The 23,997-nt window shown below is 46.2% G+C and overlaps 2 long non-coding RNA genes across 3 annotated transcripts; both read right to left on the bottom strand.

The window, feature by feature from the left end:
* Positions 1-15,020: 15,020 nt before the first annotated feature.
* On the bottom strand, positions 15,021-16,147 carry LOC109245375 (uncharacterized). 2 transcript variants are annotated; one of them, XR_002070843.2, is made up of 2 exons: positions 15,651-16,147; positions 15,021-15,499 (listed from the first exon to the last, which is right to left on the bottom strand). It is a non-coding gene; the product is annotated as an uncharacterized LOC109245375 (long non-coding RNA). The 2 variants fall into 2 exon arrangements; XR_002070842.2 differs by having other exon boundaries at positions 15,021-15,496.
* Positions 16,148-16,805: 658 nt separating this feature from the next.
* LOC109245374 (uncharacterized) lies at positions 16,806-23,089 on the bottom strand. The gene is made up of 3 exons (XR_002070841.2): positions 22,929-23,089; positions 17,333-17,804; positions 16,806-17,010 (listed from the first exon to the last, which is right to left on the bottom strand). It is a non-coding gene; the product is annotated as an uncharacterized LOC109245374 (long non-coding RNA).
* Between the last annotated feature and the right edge of the window lie 908 nt (positions 23,090-23,997).

Raw genomic sequence — 23,997 nt, 5'->3', positions numbered from 1 at the left:
TGTAGTTCTTGCACCAGGACGAGGCCGGGTTCAGAGACCCGCGGGCCGCCGTTCTCGTGCACGTGGTCGGAGCTCCTGCCTTCGGATTCGGCTGAGGACACAAGCATAGAAGACGCTCCACGGCTGAACGCTCCGGTTAAAGGGCAGGCACATTGTGGTCTAATTTGACTTGACTAACTCAGAGCTACGGTAAAATCTCCATAGGCAGGAATTCTAGGGATTGTTTTAAATATTTTTTTTTTTTGCAGATGGTTCTCCAGAGGACATTTTAAAAACACACACACATGGACTTTGGTGGCCAGTAGGATTTGTCACTCAGTGATCAAGACAGCTAACTCTAAGGCAGTGGTTCTCTAAGCGTGCTTCCCAGGCCAGCAGCGTCGACCTCACCTCTGAACTTGCAGAAATGGAAAGTCACAGGTACCGCCCCCCGGAAGCACAAACTAGGACTAGGGCCCAGCAATCTGTGTCTCCCGGCCCTCCAGGTGATTGTGATGCTGGCTCAATGCTTGAGAGCAGAGCCTCTCCTGAATTCCTTTGCTGGGCTCACCACTAACTCCCTACGTGAGTTGAGCGAGTTATTGAGCTAGTTTGTGCTTTCACATTTGTAAAATGGCACAGTTATGGCACCTATTTCATGGGGTCGTTATGAGGATTAGAGGTGATATGTGGAGGATGCCTAAAACAGTGCTCAAATCTATCCTGGCACAGACAGTAACCGGTGACTTTGGGCAAAGCACCATACTCTAAGGCCCAGTTTCCCCGTCTGTCGACCGGGGATGCGACTAGCACCTCCTGCAAGGACAGGTAGGGGTTAAATGAGATAATGCATGCAAAGTGCCTCGCACAGTGCCAACCTCCCCGTAAGGCCTAACCTGTCACAGGGACAGATGGCTCACGGGGTAACCCCCCCAAAGCTGCAGGCCCACAGCGTTGCAGGGGCACAGGTGTGGCCAGAGGCCTTTTCTGAGATTTTGTCCTGTATTCTGACAAGTGTGTTCCTGAAGAGAGACTTTCTTTTATATTAAAATGAGATGTAAAGGTGGTAGGAACTATGAAAAGAGATTTAAATACCCTCCAGTGATAATAGTTTGGATGGAACTGGTCACTCCTAGCACGCTATCTCTAGCTCATTATCACCGTCTGGAGTCTCATTAGCCATGTTTGGTCCCCAACTCTTCTCATAGGATAGGCCTCTAATCTTTTTTTTTTTTTTTTTTTAATCTTACCCAGTTTATCGTCTTTTAAATTGGATGTTTGAAATAGCAGTGGCCCTAAGACCTTCTGGAGCATTTCCGAACTTTGCCCTTCAGGGAAATGCTTAAAAATGAACTGGCCTGTGGCAACGTGGTCCAAATGAAAAGATCACATTCTTACATCATGTGAATCTACAGATAATCTCAAAAAGTTTAATGAAAAGAAAAGATCAGAAGCAAATAGAGCTAAGTCTGAATTCTGGTCATTTGGGGCGAGTCTTTTAAAGTGACGAGCTCCCAGCTCTTCATGTGCAGAATGGAGATAATAATACATATTCCATGGTGTTCTTGGGTCACTGAGTCATAGAGTGGAGCATTTAGTTTTGACTTGTAGGCATAATTTCCTGTGTGAGTTAAAATAGCATAGAGGCATGGTTTGCATACGTATTCACATCTTAACTGTAAGCATTATACTAACATGTACAGGGTTTTCCGCCCCCACAAAAAACATTTGTGCTGTATCTTATGAGTGCTTTCAGAGGATTTACCAGGAGAAATTTATTTTCATCTGACATTCAGACCTAAACAAACCCCTTCCCACTCTCCCTCCTGTGGCCCCAGGACACACAGAAGACTGAATTCCAAGGCATCTATGAGAATTGCTTAGGACGGTGGTACTAAAACTTCAGTGTGCATTATTAGAATCATCCAAAGAGCCCCTCTAGGAATGACAGGTCAGTAAGCCTCAGGTGAACCCTGGGATCTATGGCTTTAACAAGCTCACAGGTGAGTCTGATGTATACCAGAATTTGAGAACAGCTGACTTAGGATGTGTTAGGATCCTGACAAATACTACTTACCCCTCCCTTCATGCTTCTTTTGTAAAGTTCTCCCCCTGTATTTGTAAATCATGATTTTGTTCACATTTGGTACCCCATGTCACGGAAAGAAGTGAGGAGACTGGGAGCTGAGAGTCTTGGATTCCATTCCTTGCTCTCGTTGAACCTGCCCATCACCTTGAACGGCTGACTCTCTCCTCATTTTAGGGCTTCCGTTTTTTAGCTAGATGAGGGAAATCCTATGTCTCCCCCTGAACCTGGTGAAAGGCCGTTGGTAAATCGCTTGGAGTTCTTCAGGCAAGTTTATACTAAAGTCAGGGCAGCTCAAGGTGGCTTTAGACACAACAGCAAGGACAAGAGCAGGCACATCCCTCGAGGGCAGGTTTCCTCCGAGATCACCTCCGAGCCTGTCTCCGCACTGGTGCTGAATTATCTCGACCAAAGTTCACAAATAGTATGACAGTCTCTAGTCTCTCTCACTTCAAAAGAATAGGCAACAGGCAATAGGAAAGACTGTAGGGTGCCCTTGGCCAAACAAGAATTGGGGTTATTTCTCAGGACTCAATAACCTTGTGTGAAAATTCAGGACGGTGGGTGAAAGAGCAAAGGAGGGGTAAGAACTCAGGCAGCCCGACAGGTGGCCACTGCCTTGTGTCTAGAGATCATGTTTAAGGGACTTCTCAGCCAATAAGCTAGAAGGAGTCTCTTGGTAGTTTTGATCGAACAGCTTCTATACTTCGGGTCTGCTAAGAATTCTGGCCACTCCGTGTTCTATTTTAAAGTTTCCTTAGCTTATTTAAAACATTGCATAAATAGCCTTACTGGGTTTTATGTAGAAGCGTATTAATGACCACACAACTTTTTAACTAATAAATGCCCTAAAATTTTAGTATAGCATCTTTTCTCATTTTTCTTATCTCTGATCATTTTATGAGTTTTTTTTTTTTTTAATCCAGCTTACAAATTGTACAATGAGGTAGTGGACAGGACCTCAGATGTCATTTATTCCATTACCCACACTTCAAAGAGGAAATAGCCCCACAGAAATTAAGTTAATTGCCCGAACTTCTGCACCCAAACTTCTCTTGTCAAGATAGCCAGTGACTTTCGTCTTGCTAAATCCAGGGGCCAAACTTCTCTGCCTCATCTTACCCCTCTCCTGAGCAGCCTTCCCCACACATAACAGTCCCCGGGAGCATTCTGTTCTTAGGGTTTGTTTTTTCCGCTCTCCCGTCTCCAGGGCCCTCTCCCCAACCTCCTACCGCAGGCTTAGCCCAGAGCTCATTTCTGGGCCCTTACCTGTGTGCAGCTACTTCCTAGGCCATGTTATCCAGTCCCAAGGCTAACATAGCATTCCCAGCCCCGACCTCCCCCACCAGGAACAACTCTCTACTCGGTGTCTCCTGTCTCCCAACCTTCCCCTTCTTGGCAAACAGCAGGCGCATCCAAGCCCTGTTGCTTGGTCCCAAACCTAGAAGCCAGCCTGAGTTCCTCTCCATCCCCTGACCCCACTTCATCCTTCATCTGTCTTGCCTCCGATCCAGCAGACCTACCAGCGGCTTCACAGAATGTGCCCCGTTGGTATCTCCCCAGCCAGTGGGTTTTAGCATGACATTCACACCCCTTCCTCGGCCCCTCAGGATCCCTGCCTGCCTGCTTCTCCACCTGCACCTGCTGTTGGTCTCCTTGGTGCTGTGCTAACTGTGCCCAGCTGTCCAGAGTTTCTGTTCCGTGAATGTAGCAAACCTATTCCTGCCTCAGGGACCTCACATGTGACACTCCCTCTGCCTAGAATGCCCTTCCCCCATCTCTGCCAACTTGGCCTTTATCCGAATACTGCCTTCTGCGAGAGCACTTCCCAACCTTTCCACAAGAAGTGCCACCTCCCAGGTCGCTCCCTGCTCCTTCACCTCATGTGCTGTGTTCAGAGCACCTCACGCTCTCTGCTGTGTCTTGCTTGTTTGCGGCTGTTTTCTGCCTCCCCTACAAGAATTGAAGCTCCTCCTGTCTGTCTGTTCGCTGCTCTGCCCTCAGCAGCTAGAACAGTGCCTGGCGCCTAGTTGGCGTTCAATGTGTATTTGTTGAATAAACAAATGAATGAACACTGCTAGTTAGTATCGAAGTCACAGGAGTCAGGTTAGTTTTCTCTCCAACACGCCTTACTGCTGTGCCCTGGAAAACGCTTGACTTCCTTAGATCCCCAAACACCCTTGAAAAGCAGATGATGGTGGGGGAAAACTGTTTAAACAATTCATCTATTAAGACTCTTTCTGTGTTTCCCTTCATTCCAGTTTTAGTTGGGGTTCTAACAAGTTTGATGAGCTCTTTTCCCAGGACACAGCAGATTAGAAAGGAGGCGGCAAGGTATGAGCAGACACCCTGACAGCAGTAAGACGCAACGCCTGACGCCTTTGCCTGATGGCAAAGAGGCAGAAATATTACAAAGAACAGACAATAACCCAAATATAGCCGACTAGGGTCACATAGGCCAGAGACAGACAGGGCCACATCCCTCAGGGGCCCCAAGGGCACAAAGTGGAACCCATGCTGTTCCTAACGATAGTTTTCCCAGGAAACGGATTTGTGTCTCCTCTGTATTATCAGGAAGCATGTTGTTTTATAATTTGTAAAAATTATAAAATGTTTTCTTTTTTTTAAAATTTTTTTAATGTTTATTTATTTTTGCCAGAGAGAGAGAGAGAGAGAGAGAGACAGACAGAGCATGAGCGGGGGAGGGGCAGAGAGAGAGGGAGACACAGAATACGAAGCAGGCTCCGGGCTCTGAGCTGTCAGCACAGAGCCCGATGCAGGGCTGGAACTCACAGACCATGAGATCATGACCTGAGCCAAAGTCGGACGCTCAACCAACGGAGCCACCCAGGCGCCCCAAGATGTTTTCATCTTCAAAAAATAATTCAATATACAACTATGTACCTGCTATCCAAATTTAACAAATGGTAATATTTTATCACATTATCTTCACATTTCATGAAAAAAAGAAAGCACTGAAACCCACCTAGCCCTCCCCTGGAGAAGCCCCTGTTCTAAAGTTGATGTGTCTCTTCCATTCCTGGTTTAATGCTTTACATGGAAAAAAAAATACACTTAATGTGAAAGCTGACTGGGTCCCGAATAAATTACTTATTATTAATCAGGTGCTTGGTTGCAGAATATAATCAACCATAAACATTTTTATCATGACTCTTTCTTTCTTTCTTTTTCTTTCTTTCTTTCTTTTTTTTTTTTTTTTTTGGTTTCACAAAAGCTAAGTTAATAAAGCGGTTAATGAGCTGGAAATGTCCGGCATGACAGAGGTAGCTTTAGCATTTGTTTGGATTGCTGTCTACTCAGACCGTGAGCTCCTTGAAGGGAAAGCCAGAGTCTGCTCTCTTAGTAGCTCATGTACCTAGAACAGAACCCTGCAGATAAAGGGAGCTCAGTTAATATTTATTGGGCTGAATCAAACACAGAGCCCTGCGCATTTGTAGTGACTATATTATCTCACTAAGCATTGAAATGTGTGGATCCTAGAGATTTGAACATACACTGAAGATTTGGCACTTAAAATAAACAACAACAACAAACAAACAACAACAGCAAAACCTGGTTGGTAACAGGGCAGACAAATTTCTGTAGCAGGTGATGAAGGTTACCTGACCTGGCTGGATCTTACTGAATATCTACGGAATGAACTCATCTTTATAACATCTTGAGCAATGCTTTTAGGATGAAACATGGACCATGTACGTCATTCAGCAAATGTTTATTGAGTTCCTGCTTCTCGTCATGCAGTGGGTTACAGGGGGGAGCAAGACAGATGAAACCCCTAAAGATCACACTTAATAAAACTTGGCCTTTGGCTGTTGGGGGTTTAGCAGACTTCCTGTGAATTCCCATGAAATTGGCATTGTCACTTGGCCAGTCTGCAATTCCAAGCCACCTCCTGGGACTTGGTCCTCAACGGACCCCTCCCCACACACACACACCAATTGGATTCAGGAATGCGTGGATGGCTGGACATCCAAAGACAACTGTAAGATCTGGAGCGGGTGCCAACCCGCCGTTATCTGGGATTGTTGGCACACCACCGCAGACCCCACTATAGACAAGAATGCTACAGGGGGGAAGCAGCCAGACTGAAGGAATGGTGGTCACTGGAGAAGCAGGACCGTCTAGAGGACCAGCCACCCCTCGGTTTCTGCTGATGGCTATTGCCAGGCTAGAATGTGAGCCTATCCTGCCACATGTCTACCCTTTCAAGAAAAGCTTGAAATCCTGATTTTGACACGAAATTTCCCAATTCTTACATTTGGCAGTGAGTTAAATTTTTTTTTTCCAAAACACGCTGCAAGCCAAACAAAATATGTCTGTAGACTGGGTGTGTACATCCACTGCCTTGTGCTCTACAGACCGGCTTGATTATCTGTGGTGCACATGGGTTCAATGCCGTGCATGTAGTATTCCCCCCCCATGCCCCCCGGCTCCAGAGTGCTGTCATTGCAGACATGCTCTTGCCCTGTGGGCAGCAGCCGGGAGAGGCTGTTCTCCACACGTCGGGATGTGGTAGAAAACAGGTGGTCCCCAGGCCTTGCTATCCAGTCTTTCCGTTCTGCACATACTTCTTCTGGTCATACTTTCTGTTTTGGGGATTGTCTGGCACGGCTGATAACTCAAGGGCTTAGACTTAAGGGATGTTCAGGGAAGGGATCTCCTCATTTGTGTGCCGGTCCTCCCTGGCAGGTCCTCCCCGCGATGGCTGCTATGGTGCCGTCCGAGCTGTCTGCCCGGCCCCTTGCCCTGCATATGCACCCACCAAGCTAGAGGAGCTTCTGGGTTTCTGCACATCTCCTTGCCAGAACAGCCCATTTTGCACCTAGACTAGCAATGGCTCACAAACTTGTCATTGGCCAGCTCCTCCGCTGGTTGATCTCTGTCACCACAAAACCTCCCCCGGGGAGGCCACAGAGACGACCTAGCACGCCATGTGGGTACTCGGTGCAGAGCCGCTGTTCCAGGCAGCCCTCTTCTTCTCAAGATGTCCAGCCCTCCTAGAACGTGCTTCTCCTCCTGGACCCACCTACCACACACCTGGGATGTTAGGCATGCGTCTCCCGAGACTTGCCTTTATTTTGAAATTGTTTACGAAAGAAAGCAAAGCAGCCTACCCTGGATCCCAAAGCTATGTTAAGTCTTAGAGCCGAGTTTGCTGGGGTTTCCGTCCCGGGTTTCATGACTTTGGGGCGGGTGCTAGCCAGCCGGTAGTGATCAAATGGGTAGAGACGCTGACAAACTGAGTTTTGTGACTCTCCCAAAGTTCAGAATTCTGGTGTTATCCGTCCTCTTTCCTTTATCCCAAAGCCTGGCCGTGCCTTCTGGAACTTGCAACTGAGAAGATCCCATAACTAAGGAACACCTACCTCACTTCCGTGTGGAAGACAGACTCTTTCCTTCCCTCTGAGGGAGCTCCACGAGGGTAATGCGTCTGGCCTCCCCTGTCCCCTCGATGGAGAAGGCCTTCATTTGGAAGGAGAACCTGGTCATGTGAAGCCTGTCTCTGTCTCTCTTGGGGCCAGCTCACCGGCCAAGAGGGGGGCTCTGCCCCTTCGGGCCCCAGCTGGGAGGCCCACGTGGTGCAGGGCCACCTCTGGGAGGGCGGCATACCCCTCTAATTCTGTGGTTCTAGGATGTCCACCTGCCCGCAGATGTAGGCCACATTCCCATCAGCTGCTTTAGCACAAGAAAGCTTTCCGGTGTTTCTCCACTGTTTTGAAACCAGGGTGGGAAAGAGGAGCGTTCTGTATTAGGTGGCTTCACACTATAAAGGCACCCTAGTCTCTCCCCCAGGCTGCTCCACACAAGCGGAAAGCAATGGCCGTCCCTCCAGTGCCATCAGACTGCCAGAAACTTCCTGCTTGGACTCTCCCAATGCCTCCTGAGACAACGAAACCTTTCCTCATTAAAGACTTCAATGGGGCACCTGGGTGGCTCAGTCAGCTGAGCGTCCGACTTAGGCTCAGCTCGGGATCTCGCAGGTCATGAGTTCGAGGCCCGCGTCGGGCTCTGTGCTGACAGCTCAGAGCCCAGAGCTTGCTTCAGATTCTGTGTCTCCCTCTCTCTCTGCCCCTCCCCTACTTGCTTGCTCTCTCTCTCTCTCTCTCTCTGTTTACAAATTTAAAATTTTGGTTGTAGAACTCAGAGTGGTATTTCATTTCTACTCAATTATAATTGTTACGAAGCTTTGGAGCACAAACCTCTGAAAAAGTGAATGCAGCACACTGTGTCGGGGCCCCTTTGCTGAGAAGGGACCTGGGCATGTGGCCAGGACTGTGCCCGGCTTGCCAGTTGAGAGGATAACTGGCAGAGCAGCCTGGCCCTGTCCACAGCCAGGTGCTCTGGGAGTCCACGGCTCCACTCCACGGCTGTGCCAGGCAGGCTGCGGGCCACATCGCCCCTGGAGGGGCTCAGCGCCCGCTTGGCAGTCAGACTGGGTGTAAATATCTGTCTCATTCTCAGCTCCTTATCTTCTGCCCATCCACACCCTCTGGACGGATCTGGACAATTCCACTCATATCCACCTCTTCTTTTCTGGCCTGACTCCCGCATCTATTTTCTCAGCCTGGCATCCAGCCCTTCTCTCCCCCAGCTAGAGCCACTCGGTCCACACCAGCCGTCTGCCAGCCCCAAGGGTCTGTGTGGACCGAACACTCTGGGACTTGGCACCACGATGTGCGTCAGGGCAGTCCGGCTGGCTTTGGGCTTCTACTTTTTTTTTTTTTTTTTTAATGCTTATTTAACTTTGAGACACAGAGAGAGAGAGAGACAGAGCATGAGCAGGGGAGGGGCAGAGAGAGAGAGGGAGACACAGAATCCAAAGCAGGCTCCAGGCTCTGAGCTGTCAGCACAGAGCCCGACGCGGGGCTCAAACCCACAAACCGCTAGATCATGACCTGAGCCAAAGTCAGACGCCTAACCGACTGAGCCACCCAGGCACCCCTGGGCTTCTACTTCTTATTCTCTTGTTGCACCCAGATCCAGTCATGTGTGTAATTGGTCTATGTTTTCTCAACCGCCTTAGTTTTATTTTCTGAGTCTGCGTGCCTGCCAGGTAACCCCCTTCTCCAGGTGCCCCAGACCCTTAAGAACCTCGGTGATGCCTTATTCTTTGGATTCTTCTTCCAAGCAATTAGAGGCTGGGGTGAGGGTCTACCACCCCTTGACCCGTTTCCCACGGCAGAGACCACCACATACGTCAACAGTCACAAGCTCCACACTCACTCTTCCAGTCCTTCTGACAGGTGGGTGTTCACATGACATGTGCCATGAGAGGAAACTGAGGCCCAGGGGCGAAGTCACTTCCCCACGGCAGCAGAGCCAGGACTGGAGCCAGATGATTGAACAGCAAAGCCCTCACTCTCCCCTCTACATCATAGAGCCCAAGGCCCCTAGTCCCTTGTCCTGCTGTCATCTGTCTCTAAAATGGGACAAAGCCAGGGTGCCTGAGGGACTCAGTCGGTTAAGCATCTCTTGATTTCAGCTCAGGTCACAATCTCCCAGTTCGTGGGTTTGAGCCCCGAGTCAGGCTCTGTACTGGCAGCATGGAGCCTGCTTGGGATTCTCTCTCTCTTTCTCTCTCTCTCTCTCCCCCTACCCCACTCTCTCCCTCCCTCTCTTTCTCTCTCTTTCAAAAGTAAATAAATAAACTTTTACAAAAATAAAATAAAATGAAATGAAACAAGGCCACATTGAGGTGCTCAGTAGCTCTGCCCTGGACAATCACAACAATCTTCATGTTGTTGCCTTTTAATCTGTTAGGTGAGCCAACAAATACTCATTAAGCACGCTGTTCCTGCCAGATACGGCTTCCACATGATCCATTTTTCAGCGCAACATTGACACGGCAGCTGGAGCTATGGTTTGGATCATGTCACACTCCTGCTCGCAAACCTTCAGGGCTCTAGCTCAAGGCAGGGTCTGCTGGAGTGGCTGCGAGGAACTGGGACCTGGAACCAGGCCATCTGTGGGGCCAGACAGGCTGGCCCAGCTGGGCAGAGGGCACAACCAGGCAGCTCAGTGGGCGTGATCATGGGTAGAAGGTCCTGGAAGGAGTCACCAGGCTCCGGGAAGGTCCAGGGCCCAGGCAACAGAGGAAGGACTCGATTCCCAGGGAGGGGACCTGCAAATGAATGGAGTAACCTGGTTACTAGACTGAGCAGCACAAGGAGACTGGGGAACCTGAAGGTGTCATAAAAACAAGAAGGAAAGGGGGCAGACCTTGGCTAGCTTGGTGTTGTGTCCCGCAGAGTAAAGCTGCTTCAGGGCAAGATGGGTCCTGGGCCCAGAGGAGACAACTTGGACCCCTCATTGAGGAAGGGGTGCCAGATGAGGCTGGGGACAACAGCCTGACAACCACTCCCCACCCCCTTACTGCACTGACACAGGTCTTCTCCCCTTCCAGGCGGGTCAGAGGCCGCCTCCTCTGTGCCTGGGCTTGTGCCTTTCCGTGGCCTGGCTGTGGTGCTCAGCGCTCTGCCCCATCTACTCACTTCCTGAAGCCTACTTACCCTTCAGGAGCAAGTACGGGGTGCTGGGGTGGCTCAGTTGGTTAAGCAGCCAACTTCAGCTCAGGTCATGATCTCACAGTTTGTGAGCATGAGCCCCACATCAGGCTCTCTGCTGTCAGCACAGAGCCTGCTTTTCGATTCTATGTCTCCCTCTCTCTCTCTCTCTCTCTCTCTCTCTGTGCCTCCCCTGTGCTCACTCTCTCTCAAAAATAAATATTAGAAAAATATTTAAATCATTAAAAAAAAAAGACTAAGTGCAAACGAGCATGCTTTTTTTCTCTTTTCAGGCCTTCCCACTCTGTTTTCTTACATAACAGACTAAGTCTTTTTTTTTTTTTAATGTTTATTTATTTTGAGAGAGAGAGAGAGTGCACAAGCAGGGGAGGGGCAGAGAGAGAGGGAGAGAGAGAATCCCAAGCAGGCTCTGTGCTGTCAGCTCAGAGCCTGATGCTGGGCTCAATCCCATGAACCGTGAGATCGTGACCTGAGCCAAAATCAAGAGTCGGATGTTTAACCGACTGAGCCACCCAGGTGCCCCAACAGACTCAGTCTTATATTACTTGCTGCATACCCCTATTAAAACACTCTTCATTTAACCTGGTTTATTAGCTTCCTGGGGCTGCCATAACAGAGCATCACATGCTTCGTGGCTTAAAACAACAGAAATTTATTGTCCCACGGTTCTGGAGGCCAGGAGGCTGAAATCATGATGTCAGCAGGGCCGTGCTCCCTCAGAAACCACCTCCCAGTGATTTCCCCGTTCTTCTGGCTTTCAGTAGCCCTGGGCATTCCTTGGCTTGTGGCCACATTATCCAGTCTCTGCCTAGTCATCACATGGCCCCCTTCTTTCCGTGTCTCTTTTCTTCCTATAAGAACCCAGTCATATTGGATTAAGGGTTCACCCTGCTTCAATCTGACCTCATCTTACCATAACTAATTAATCCGTAATTACCCCACTTCCAAATAAGCTCATATTCTGAGGTATGGGGGAGCAGGACTTCAACATGTCTTTTTGGAGGATGCAATTCAACCCATCACGCCTGGTATGACAATGGTATCTAGGCCGCCATCTTCTATATCCTCAGCTCCTTGCCTACAGCCGGGTAGTTGTGGAGAGAAACAGCCCTGGGTTTGTCACTCACCCTCTTGTAAAACCTGAGCAAGATCCTTAAGCCATTTGTCTTTTCTCGTCTGTAAAATAACCACAACACCTAGAGCTATTGTGATATTAATGTCCGTTCATGTGCTCAGTGAGCGCCCGGCAAATTTTAATTAGTAGGTAGTACTGCTGTGTGTTGAACAGGGTAGAGACTCAATAAATAAATGTGAGTCACTGTCTCTAATAAATATTTACTAAATTGGCAGGCCTGCAGAATACCTGAACTGATGAGCTTCTCCAGAGGGAGGGAGAGGCAGTGGCCAGCAAGCCCTGGAGACTCTAGGCCGACCCCTGGCATCATGGGAATTGCTGAGGTGACATGGTGGCCACTGCCTGTCCCTGCTTGGATGGCAGGAGATTCTGGCTCCCGTCCTCACAGCGGGGAATCCTGGCTGGCTCTGTGAGAATGTGAAGGTGGAGCAGGCAGGACCCTACACCCTGTTTTTTGTTCTCTAGCTGGTGTGCGTGTGTGTGCCTGTGTGTGTGTGTGTGCGCACGTGCGCACATGTTCTGGGGAATGGGGGCCTGGAAGACAGGGACCAGAGGGGCCCAGCATCGTCCTGAAAGAGACATTCAGGCTGGAATGAAAAGCAAGCAACCAGAGCTTGACCTCCTGCTCTGGGACCCTCCATGATTTCTGTGAAGAATCAGATTCTTCTACAGGATGAGGGTGGGTAGTGGGCATAGCACAGGAGATGGAATCAGAGACTTGGGGCTGAAAGAAAACTCTACATTGGAGTAGCTGGGGTGACCTCCATGATTGCAGTCTTCTCTTGTATCAGGTGGGGCTGGTAAAATCTGCCCTATCAAATAAGAACATGATTCAAATGCCAGCTGTTTATGTCCTAAGGTTGCCAACCCTTGAAAGGACATTTCCAGAGCGTATCCAAATTTGCAGAGGACCATCACAGCTTTGCTTGGTTTTTATTTTCATTTTCACAACCAGAAGTGAAAAATCCATTAATTACTCTTAGAAAGAAGAAAATATGTCTGAGGCTCAACATCCATCTGCCATAGGATGAAACTTGGCATCCCTCATTCTTTCTCTATTTCATGAACACCCAAGATTGTATGCTTCTGTTTCAAGGGGGTTCCTTTTCCTCAGGAAAAATGCTGACCTGGCGTCTGGCCTCCCTAGACTCCATACTAGACAAATATTTCCACTGTAGACTAATCACCAACTCCTTGAAATTTCTTGAAAAATTGTTTCAAGGAGATGTACCAAAGTGGGAAGCACATTTTCAGGAAAGAAGATAATGATGGAGTTTCATCCAGGAACCACACATTTAAGAGTCAGACATCATTAGGGGTGCCTGGGCAGCTCAGTTGGTTGAGGGTCCGGCTCTTGATTTCGGCTCAGGTCATGATCTCAGGGTTCATGACATCGAGCCCTGCGTTGGGCTCTGTGCTGACACTGCTGAGCCTGTTTGGGATTCTTTCTCTCCCTCTCTCTGCCCCTCCCCACCTCTCAAAAATAAATAAATAAATTAAAAAAAAAAAAAAAAGGTGGTGCCTAGGTGGTTCAGTCGGTTAAGCATCCAACTTCCACTCAGGTCATGATCTCACGGTCCCTGAGCTCAAACCCCACATTGGGCTCACTGAGCTGTCAGCATGGAGCCTGCTTCTGATCTTCTGTCTCCCTCTCTCCCTGCCCCTCCCCCGCTTGTGCGAGCTCTCTCTCAGAAATAAGTAAAATATTAAAAAATTAAAAAAAAAAAAAGAGTCGGACATCATCGCACCAGACAACATATGCGCTGCACAACACCGACACACGCTGCAAACGTGGGAAGTTTCATGATTAAATTTACATCCTTCAGTCTAGCCAGTGAGGGCAAGGATACGATGTGCATAGATAACTGGAACACTGCGCAGATCTAAGGAACTTCCGCGAAAGTTACAACGTGTGGTGAGGTCAAAGAATAAAGAGCTCACATTCTTTGGGGCGATAAGAAGAATGCCTGGTGTCTTTTTTTTCTAATGCGAGAGAGATCAGGGTCAGATAAAGAGAAGGGAGAAAACTGTGGGAAGCAGGTGATCCACAGGTAGAAAAGCAAGCTCTAAAAGTTGTGGCCTGGATCCCAGTTGGTATGTTGATTACCACAGTCAGTTTCCATTCTGGTTCTGTATTTATTGATCACATTTGCATTTACCCAGGTAAGGAAACTCTGCAATACAGAGCATGCAATTGGCGTGTCTAGGGACCTATGCAGTCTCAGCAGAATGTTGTCAAAGTGGATTCTAAGTTCGGAAGCCTCATAATTATCAGCAAAAGCTGCCCAATAATTTCACCAACAAACCATATGAACAGACATCAATGCAGAGACTATTGGAGAGCACTTAATTTGCCGTAAAAGGTACCTAAAACTTCAGGTGTAGCTTGTATGACATCCAGGAAACATACCACTGTTGGCAGGTTCCCATACCTCTAACCCCACAGTGGTAACGAACACGGCAACTTCTTTTAGAAAACCGTATTATATGCCCAGCATGAAGCCTTTACGTTTGTTATTTACAACTTTGTGGTCTGCACAAACTAAAAATAGCTCAAATTGTTTAAATCCCTAATTGTTTGAATAACACAACTGCTTTAGACTTTCAGAAAGTTGGATTTCCCACTTGAGTTCCACAAGGTGCGTTAAAAGATCCCAGCCAGGGATCTTTCCAGGAAGTGATGTTGTAAAGTTTCTCTGCAGAAAATCTCTAGGGTTCTGGGACCTCTGCTTTCCGCAACAGGACATATCACTGCAGAGGACCACACTGGGCATGGTCCCGCTAAATGCTCACCATGCATGGATCTCAGACGATGTTACATTTTGGTGGGGTTCTGAGCCGTGCAATCAATGAGAGAAACACACTGAGGAGAAAACAATTTATTTGAGACTCTTTGCGGTTAAGTTTTTCTAAGGCAAGGAGATTATTTACCTCTGCTAAGTTCAGAGACTAGGTTTGGGTGACCTAAGGTTCTGGAAAAGCAACAAGAGACTGAAAGCACCTTGAAAATTATTCAAGCTTAAAGGAAAAGATCATAAATTATTTTAAAAAAAATCCATAAGACAGAACAATAATAAACCCCGAGGTAACTGAAGGACAAGGACTTTGCCAAAATGAGAAATATATTTGTGTGTGTGTGTGTGTGTGTGTGTATGTGTATACACACTTTCCTCTTAAGAAAATGACTTGTATGGCAACACAAAGCACATGAAAATATAAAGTTCTCTGATAAAGGTAAATACATAGACAAATACATAATCCTGTAATATTGGAATGGAGGTGTATAAATCACTTTTAATTTTGGTGTAGGATTCAAAGGATAAAAGCCCAAAATACAAACTATACCCCCATGTTAATGGATACAAAATATAAAAAGATGTTATTTGTGACATCAGTAACGAAATTGGTGTTGGAGAGGATGTAAAAGAGTAGAGTTTCTATATGCGATCATGGACATTTCTTGATTTCAGTTCCCCAACATCCTTTCCCCGTTCTTCCAGTAACAGAACCAGCGCTTGCCTTGTTCCATCATTGGCCCATGTGGTTTGCTGAGCTGCCTTGAACCCTAGCTCTGAGTTTGGACACGTGTCTCAGAATGGCCAGTGAGGAGGTGGAATCCCCCTGTCCACAGTGACTGGTTTCAGCAGAGATCTTCAATTCTTTCAGTGGGACTCAATTCCATTTTTTGTTTGTCGATTTAACTCTTGGGAGACAGAGATGGACTTCAGCTATTCAGATATCTGCTCGACCCTGCTGAAAATGAAGTAAAAATGGAAGAAAGCATACCCAAGAGAAGAGAGGTTGGGGTCCAAATGACATTATTTGAACTCCTGGGTCCAGCTTGGCTAACCCCCCTGAAGTTTTCAGTTAAGCAAACTAAGAGATTCTCTTTTCTTTCCCACACCTGTTTGAGTTGGGTTTTCTGTCACTCACAAGCGACACTCAGAGTGGTGTACCTTTACAATTCAGCTAATTGTAGATCCTTGTGACTGACCGTAACCTGGATGTGAATTTGGAGTATCAAACAGGCCCTGAAACATCAAGACTTACAGAGCATTTCTGCAGGCCTCTTTTTAATTCAAAACTGGGATATGTCAGTAATAGGTCCCTCATATCACCTGTCATCAGCTCTGACCCCTTCATCTGCCTTAATTTCTTCATCCCACTTAATGTTACTGGACATAAAAGTACATCATTACTTGTTTATATATTTATGGTCTGTTTCACTTGCTAGAATGTAAACTCCATAAAGGCAGGCACTTGGCCTGCGGTGTGCTCTGCTGTTTCCCCAAGGTCAAGGACAGTGCCTGGCACCAACTATAAATATCAGTTGAATGAACAAATGCATGAGTGAGTGACTTTGGCTTATCATATCATTCTCCCTATCTGATTAGCTCTGGAGTCAATTGCTGGGGTCCAAACAAACAGTGACCTAGAGACCAAAAGAGACTACTGTCCACTAGCAGGCCACCTGCATAGCCACCTCTCCTCTCAGGAAGGGACATCTCTTGTTAGCTAATTACATAACAAGAAACTCTACTTTCTATAAATTCTGAATGCAGTGGGTGATTGAATGAGCCACCTGGGTGGCTTAGTTGGTTAAGCATCTGACTTTTGATCTCAGCTCAGGTGTTGAGCTCATGGTCATGAGCTCAAGCCCCAAGTTGGACTCCATGCTGGGTGTGAAGCCTACTAAAAAACAAAAATAAGAAGGAAGGAAGGAAGGAAGGAAGGAAGGAAGGAAGGAAGGAAGGAAGGGGTGCCTGGGTGGTGCAGTCGGTTGAACATCTGACTTTGGCTCAGGTCATGATCTCACAGTTCATGGGATTGAGCCCAGAGTCAGTCTCTGCACTGACAGCAAGGAGCTTGTTTAGGACTCTCTCTCCCCCTCTCTTTCTGCCCCTCCCTGCCACTCAAAAATAAATAAATAAACTTTAAAAAGAAAGAAAGAAAGCAGATACCATAAAATAGCTTTACTTGCTAATATACCGAGAACTTAATTGGACCTGACAGTTTAAAAATATATCAGAGGAAAACATTTTGACTAACCTGAGCCATTTTGTCCAATGGGGTCAGAAGAGAAGTAGGTAGTAATAAATTATGCTTATAGGGGCGCCTGGGTGGCTCAGCCGGTTAAGTGTCTGACTTCGGCTCAGGTCATGATCTCACAGTTAGAAAGTCTGCCTTGAACGGGCTAACAGTTTTGATTTCCATCCCAATTTCCATGTTGTTTAGAGAGCTGCATTATAAATACTCCAAAATAGCTGAAAGGTTGAACCTGTATTTTAGGATTCTGAATTCCCTGTCCACTCCAAGTTCTTAAGTATTTTAATAGGGAATTGGTTTATTTGTATTTTTAAGAAAGCCAGGAATCAAGGAGGATATACTGAAAAGTCAGGTGATTTAGGGAATATGAGTTCCTCTCCTGAGGGAACTCAGTGGCCAAAGACCAACTACAAAGTAAAAACATAATTACATCCCGGGAGAAAGGCCCTGGCCAAGGGAGGAAGGGAGGGAAATACAAAGAAATGACAAGAGTGGAAGGGGCATTCTCAGGCAAGCTGACAAAGGAAGCAGTTAGCTCACGTTTTCTAAAGGTGAGGAAAGACGAATGCCCAACTATTTGTTCTGCTGTTAGGTAAACTGTAATTCAATCTTGGTTTTTTTCAGGGTGTTTCCTTCTCCAATCGTGATTCTCATTCAAATGTAGAGGGTTGGGGTGATTGTGTTAAGTCTAACATTTTCCATTTGCTGTGAGAGGTTGATAGCATCTTGAACCCTCCTTGGGTAGCACTTACGTTGCTGCACGGTGACTCTCGTTTATACCCGTGTGCGCACAGATCACCACGTCCTCCGGGGCTGGGCCGCTAGACGCAGAATGCTCTTCGCACCAGCACAACCCAATGAACGTTTGGTAGATCAGTTCTGGAGCAGATGCACTTTTGCTTTACAGTCCTTCAAACTCATTCAGTATGCAATCAGTTTAAATTAAATTCAGAAGGCTTGGAGAATTCTCAGTCTGGCAATGAAATCGATTAACTTGGTGCCTGGTGTCTGACTGTTTAAAAATGAGGGGATTAGAATTACTTAAAATCTCTCTAAACATGTGTGAGAGATTTTTTTAGCGAATAGACAATTAAGTAAATATTCAGAAAATGTACTCAAAGCCATAGGAGGAAGCTGATTTCCAGAGATAAGGAGCTTTTTAATACTAACCAACTTTGCAAAAAGTTTGTTTCTACAATGATGCTCAAATCTGTACTGTGTTCATATTCACTAATACTTTACTATTTTTCAAATACGATAGCTTGCTTCCCAAATTGGAAATTCTAGGGGTCAGTACTGACCCACTCACTCACTTATTCATTGATTCATTCAGACAATATTTATTGAGCCCCAATCATGTACCCAAGCGCCGAAGATATTATAGTGAATGGATATAGACATGCTTTCATAGCGCTTAAAACTGCACCAATAAATTAAAAAATCTCAACTATGATAAGGAGGTAGATGTACCCGGTGCTGGAGAGGACCATGTGAGATTTGCCCTAAGTTGGGTATTCAAGGAAAGTTCTCTAGGAGCGATGATGGATGAATGAACAAGATCTGGAGGGAGGTAGATTGACCAGGTCAAGAGAGGAGGGAAGGGGGGTTCAGGCAGAAGGAGCAGCAAACCCAGGTTCTTGTGGGGGAGTAAGGTCAGCATAGCTGACCCAGGAGGCCATGCCAGCGTATACGCCATTTTAGGGGGGTATGCTCATGTTTGGAAAACGGGAAATCACTGAAATGCTTTAAGCCAGAGAGGAGTGAGATGGTTCGAGCTGTGGTAAGACCTGATTTGTCTTCCCAAAGACTCTGATCCTGTGTGCCAGAAGGATTGGAGGGTGGCTAGACTGGATGGGGAGTTAGGTGAGAAGGGCAGTTGGCAGGATGCTAAAGGAGGTCTAATGCTGCCCCTCACCCCACAGAGTACGACTCCTCCTTAGCCAGAGTCAGGGTTCTGACACCAAATTAAAATAAACCTGAAAACCTATTTCCTGACCAACAAGGAAATGGAACACCAGCCACACTGAACCTAGATGGTGTTTTTAAGTTTTTTTTTTTTTTAAAGTAAACTCTACCCCCAACATGGGGCTCATACTCATAATCCCTCACAATGCTGAGATCAAGAGTCAGTCACAGGCTCTACCAACTGAGCCAGTCAAGTACCCCTGATTGTCTGATTTTTAAAGTAGGCTCCACACCCAATGTGGAGCTTGAACTCATGACCCTGTGATCAAGAGTCACGTGCTCTATGGACTGAGCCAGCCAGGCACCCCAACCCAAATGATTTTTTAATGTAATTGTTACCCCTCCAAAGCCTTTGAGCTTCTTAAGGACGGGAAATGTAAATTATTCATCATTGTATCTTAAGGCCTAAATACCATCAACATATAGCTGTCAGGTACAGAAAGGAAGCATGGCACGATAGCTTGCTAGGGCTACTGTGACAAACTACCTGCTTAAGTGACAGACATTTATTTATTTATTTTTTAATGTTATTTGTTTTGAGAGAGAGCGGGAGTGGAGGAGGGCAGGGGGCGGGGAGGGGAGAGAGAAAGGGAGAGAGAGAATCTTAAGCAGGCTCCACACTCAGCACAGAGCCTGATGTGGGGCTTGATCCCACGACCCTGGGGGCTTGACCCGAACTGAAATCAAGAGTCCGACACTCAACCACGGAACCACCCAGGCGCCCCAACAGACATTTATTTTCCCACAATTCTGGAGGCTAGAAGTCTTAGCTTAAGGTGTCAGTGGAATTGGTTCCTTCTGAGGGCTGAAGGAAGGACCTATTCTAGGCCTCCCTCATGGCTTGTAAATGTGTCTTTACACCATCTTCCTTTGCGTGTGTCTCTGGGTCCAAATTTCCCCCTTTTACAACACAGTTATATTGGATTAGAGACCACCCTAAACACCTCATTTTAAACTTGGTTACCTTTATAAGGACCCTACCTCCAAATAAGGTCACATTTGGGGTAATGCAACTCAACTGATAACACATGGGGCTGTGGGATTTGGTAGCTGGCCTGTGTTCTAGAGGACTCCATTTATCAAGGCACCTTTTGCTTGTTCCATTTAATAGTGCTGACTCCTTCATGTGCCAGGCTCCAGAAAGCAGACTTCAGACTCGGTAGAGCAGAGCAGGGAGATTGCCTTTTCCTGGTCCCTTCAAAGCTTATGCCGTTTTCTTGAAAAAGCCCGACCAAAGCAGATAGATTTTCCAAACCATTATCTGTTGAATTGTGCCCCTCCACCTCAAATTCGTATACTAAAGTCCTAACCCTCAGGACATCTGAATGTGATTGTATTTGGAGATAGGGTCTTTAAAGAGGTAAATAAGTTAAAATGAAGTCATTAGTGTGGACCTAATCCAGTATGACCAGTGTCCTTACAAGAAGAGGAAATTTGGACACAGACATGCACGGAAGGAAGACCAAGGAAGACATGGGGAGAAGGAGGCCATCTGCCAGCCGACGAGAGAGGCCTCAGGAGAAGCCAGCACTGTTGACACTTTGATTTGGGGCTTCAATCCTCCAGGATGGTGAGAAAATAAATTTCTGTTATGGAAGCCACCTCATCTGTGGATTTTGTTATGGTGTTTCTAGCAACCGACACACAAACCAAACCGGCCAACGGGGATTCTCAAGACCCAGTTTCACTTGATAACTCCTTCCCATGATTCACTTCTTATTAATAACAAGTAGTGTTTCCTGAGTGCTTACCTGGTGTGTCAGGCACTATGCTGGAGTGCTGTCAATGTTATCTTATTTAATCTGTACAAACCCCTAGACATGAGAACTATTATGATCTTAATTTGTATGCAGAAGGAACCTGAGCATAAAAGAGATCAAGTAACTTGCCTGAGGTTATCCAGTAGGAAGGGTACAGAGTCTGGGGTCTCCAAGACTGTGCCCTTAGCCTCTGAGCACTTTGTGCCAACCTGAGGACCATTCTGGAAGGAGGTAGAGCTTCACTGCACCATAGAGTTTACAGGCACAGCTGAGACATCTGGGTGTTTAGCTGATGAAGAGAGTGAATTACCCCTTACAACTACTTTCCCTCATTAATAAGAAAATAAACAACCTGATTGAAACATCGGCCAAAACATTTACAGACATCTCACAAAGAAGATATAAGCATGTGAAAAGATACTGCACATCCTCTGTCATCAGGAAAACGCAGCAGATTAAAATAAAAATGAGGACCACTACACTCCTGTTAGAATGGCCAAAATCCAAAACACTGACAACACCAAATGCTGGTGAGGCTCTGGAGCGACAGGAACTCTGAGTCATTGCTGGTGGGTATGCAAAATGGTACAACTACTTTGGAAGACAGCTAGGCAGTTTCTTAGAAAACTAAACATACTTTTACCATATGGTTCAGCAATCATATTCCTTGATATTTACCCCAATGAGCTGTAAACTCGTGTCTACACAAAGCCCATTACATGAACATTTATAGCAGGTTTATTCAAAATTGGCACAATGTGGAAGCAACCGAGATGTCCTTCAGTAGGTGAATAAAGGTTAGTACAATGAGGCAATAGAATATTATACAGCACTAAAAATAAATCAGCCATCAAACCATGAAAGGATGTAGAGAAAATGTTAAAGCATATTACTAAGTGAAATAAGATAATCTGAAAAGGCTACATACTATATGATTCCAACTATATGACATTTTGGAAAAGGCAAAACTATAGAGGCAGTAAAAGGATTAGTGGTTGCCCGGGGTTGGAGGGAGGGAGGGATGAATAAGTAGAGCACAGAGGACTTTTAGAGCAGCGAGACTGCTCTGTATGCTACTATAATGGTGGATACATGTCATTATACATTTATCCGAACCCATAAAATGTACAACACCAAGAGTGAACCCTGATGTAAACTATGGACTTTGGATGATGACAGTGTGCCCATGTAGGTTCATCCGCTGCAACAAATGTCCCATTCTGGTGGGGGTTGCTGACAACGGGGGAGGCTGTGTGTATGTGTGGGCAAAGGGTATATAGGAATTCTCTGTGCATTCACCTCAATTTTTCTGTGAGCCTACAACTGCTCTAAAAACTAACATCTTAAAAAAAGAGAAAAAAGTACTCCCCTAGCCTTTTGGGTCAGCTTGTGACTCTAGATCATTCTTAGTTCTTGCAGAAATCATCAGCCCTCCATGAACAGTCTTAAGACTATACCAACATTTCAGGGCTGGGATTAAATATTTTGCCTTTGCTATTATCACAAGTCATTAGACTCCTATTATTACTGATCTTAAGCAGAGGAAAGAAGATTGGAAGAAAATGACAAGTCATAAAATCACAAAGAAATTGGGGGAGTATGTCTTTCATGACTAAAGCTGCATGTATTCATATTAATGCCACAGTGGTGTCCCTGGTTTTTTTTTTTTACACAAGAGAACATTTACAAAAAGAAGGAGCATAACCTGAGTGAGATATACAGACCTATCCCTCCTACTCAGGTCATCAGTTGGCATCAGATGTTGAAGACCTGGGGTGCCTGGGTGGCTCATTTAATAAATGTCCGTTGGGGTGCCTGGATGGTTCAGTGGTCTGAGTGTCAGACTCTTGGTTTTGGCTCAGGTCCTGATCTCACGGTCCATGATCTCATGGTTTGTGGGTTTGAGACCCGCATCAGGTGCTGTGCTGACAGCAAGGAGCCTACATGGGATTCTCTCTCTTGCTCCCTCTCGCTCTCTGCCCATCCCCCACTCACACCATGTCGGTCTCTCTCAAACAAATAGATAAGCTTAAAAAAAAAAGTTGAAGACCTCGAAGACCTTGGATGCTGATGGGAAAAAGACATGTTAAATGTCTTTCAGAACAGATAACAAGTGGGATGGGGTAACATGTTGGAGAATATTGAGCTTTTCTTGAATGTAAAACCGCTTACATTGCTAGAGATGCTTTACTCCTGTTTTTTGCATCTAATTGCTGAACTGCTGGAATTTGCATTTTCCCACAATCAATGCCCCACTGATAGCTGAAACATGTATTGAGAAACAAGTAATCGTGCTCTGTGATGAGATAGCCCTTGTGAACAGCTATTGTTCCTACCCAGCAGTGTCTGCCACCACTCAGAGGCACTTGAGGTATCGTGGGGGAAAGAAGGCAAGTGGGATTTCTCCATACCTGGAAGGGTTAAGCGTTGAGTCAATCTACAGCAAATGGCACACCCAGTTTGAGGTCCGTGAGGGTGAAGTAATTTATCTGTGAGTCATCACTGAATACACTCTGTTCTATAGAATGTTGGTTAACAACTTGCTTCCAAACATTCTGTCCAATGGTTCTGTTATACACTACGTATGAAAGGAGGTAAGTTGCTCATTGTGACTTAGCATTTGGCAATGAAATAAAGCTGGCATTGATGGGCATGGGTTTTCACCAATGGATTTAAGGTCTGAAGAGAAGTGCTGGGTTGCAAGCCTCCATTTTCACTCTAAGCATGAAAGTCAGAGAAGGACTTTGGTGCCTGTGGCTACGGGGGAGAAGAGTGACTCTCCTGGGAAACTGTCAGTATGGAAAACAAAACAAAACAAAACAAAACAAAACAAAACAAAACAGAAAAGGAACTCAGCCCAATGGTCCTCTTGTTTTATTGTATTGTGGCTTTTTCAGAGGCTCTGACTGCATGATTAAATTCTTAGCTATTTTCAAAACTTCATACTGATTGGTGTTTTTAAGCCAGAACCTTAAAACTCAGTTCTCCCAACCCCAGATCCTATCAAAAGAGCCCTGTATTTGTCAGTCAGGAGGAATGAGCAGGCAAGAGGGCGAGGCTGTGTGTGTCCATGGCTGGAAGAAAGGTGTGCTGTTTTGTTGCTAGGCAATAGGCTTTATGTGACAACAATTCCTTTTCTCTGAACAACTGGGGTGCTCTTTTTGGTTTCATGAAAGCCGTGCATTTTCTTGGTACAAGAAGTACACGTGGCGGTGCCTGGGTGGCTCAGTTGGTTAAGCCTCCAACTTCGGCTCTGGTCATGATCTCACATCTCGTGGGTTCGAGCCCCACGTCAGGCTCTGTACTGATAGCTCAGAGCCCAGAGCCTGCTTCGGATTCTGTGTGTGTCTCTCTCTCTCTGGCCCTCCCCCGCTCACACTCTGTCTCTGTCTCTGTCTCTCTCAAACACAAATAAACATTAAAAAAAAAGAAGTACATGTGGAGTTTACACTAATTTGTCATGATAGTGTTTACGAAAGG

The sequence above is a fragment of the Panthera pardus genome, unplaced genomic scaffold (assembly GCF_024362965.1).
Source record: "Panthera pardus isolate Hobbes unplaced genomic scaffold, ASM2436296v1 HiC_scaffold_17, whole genome shotgun sequence".
Classification (NCBI taxonomy): Eukaryota; Metazoa; Chordata; class Mammalia; order Carnivora; family Felidae; genus Panthera; species Panthera pardus.
The sequence above is the reverse complement of the archived record's forward strand: the minus strand, read 5'-3'. Positions and strand labels throughout refer to the sequence as shown.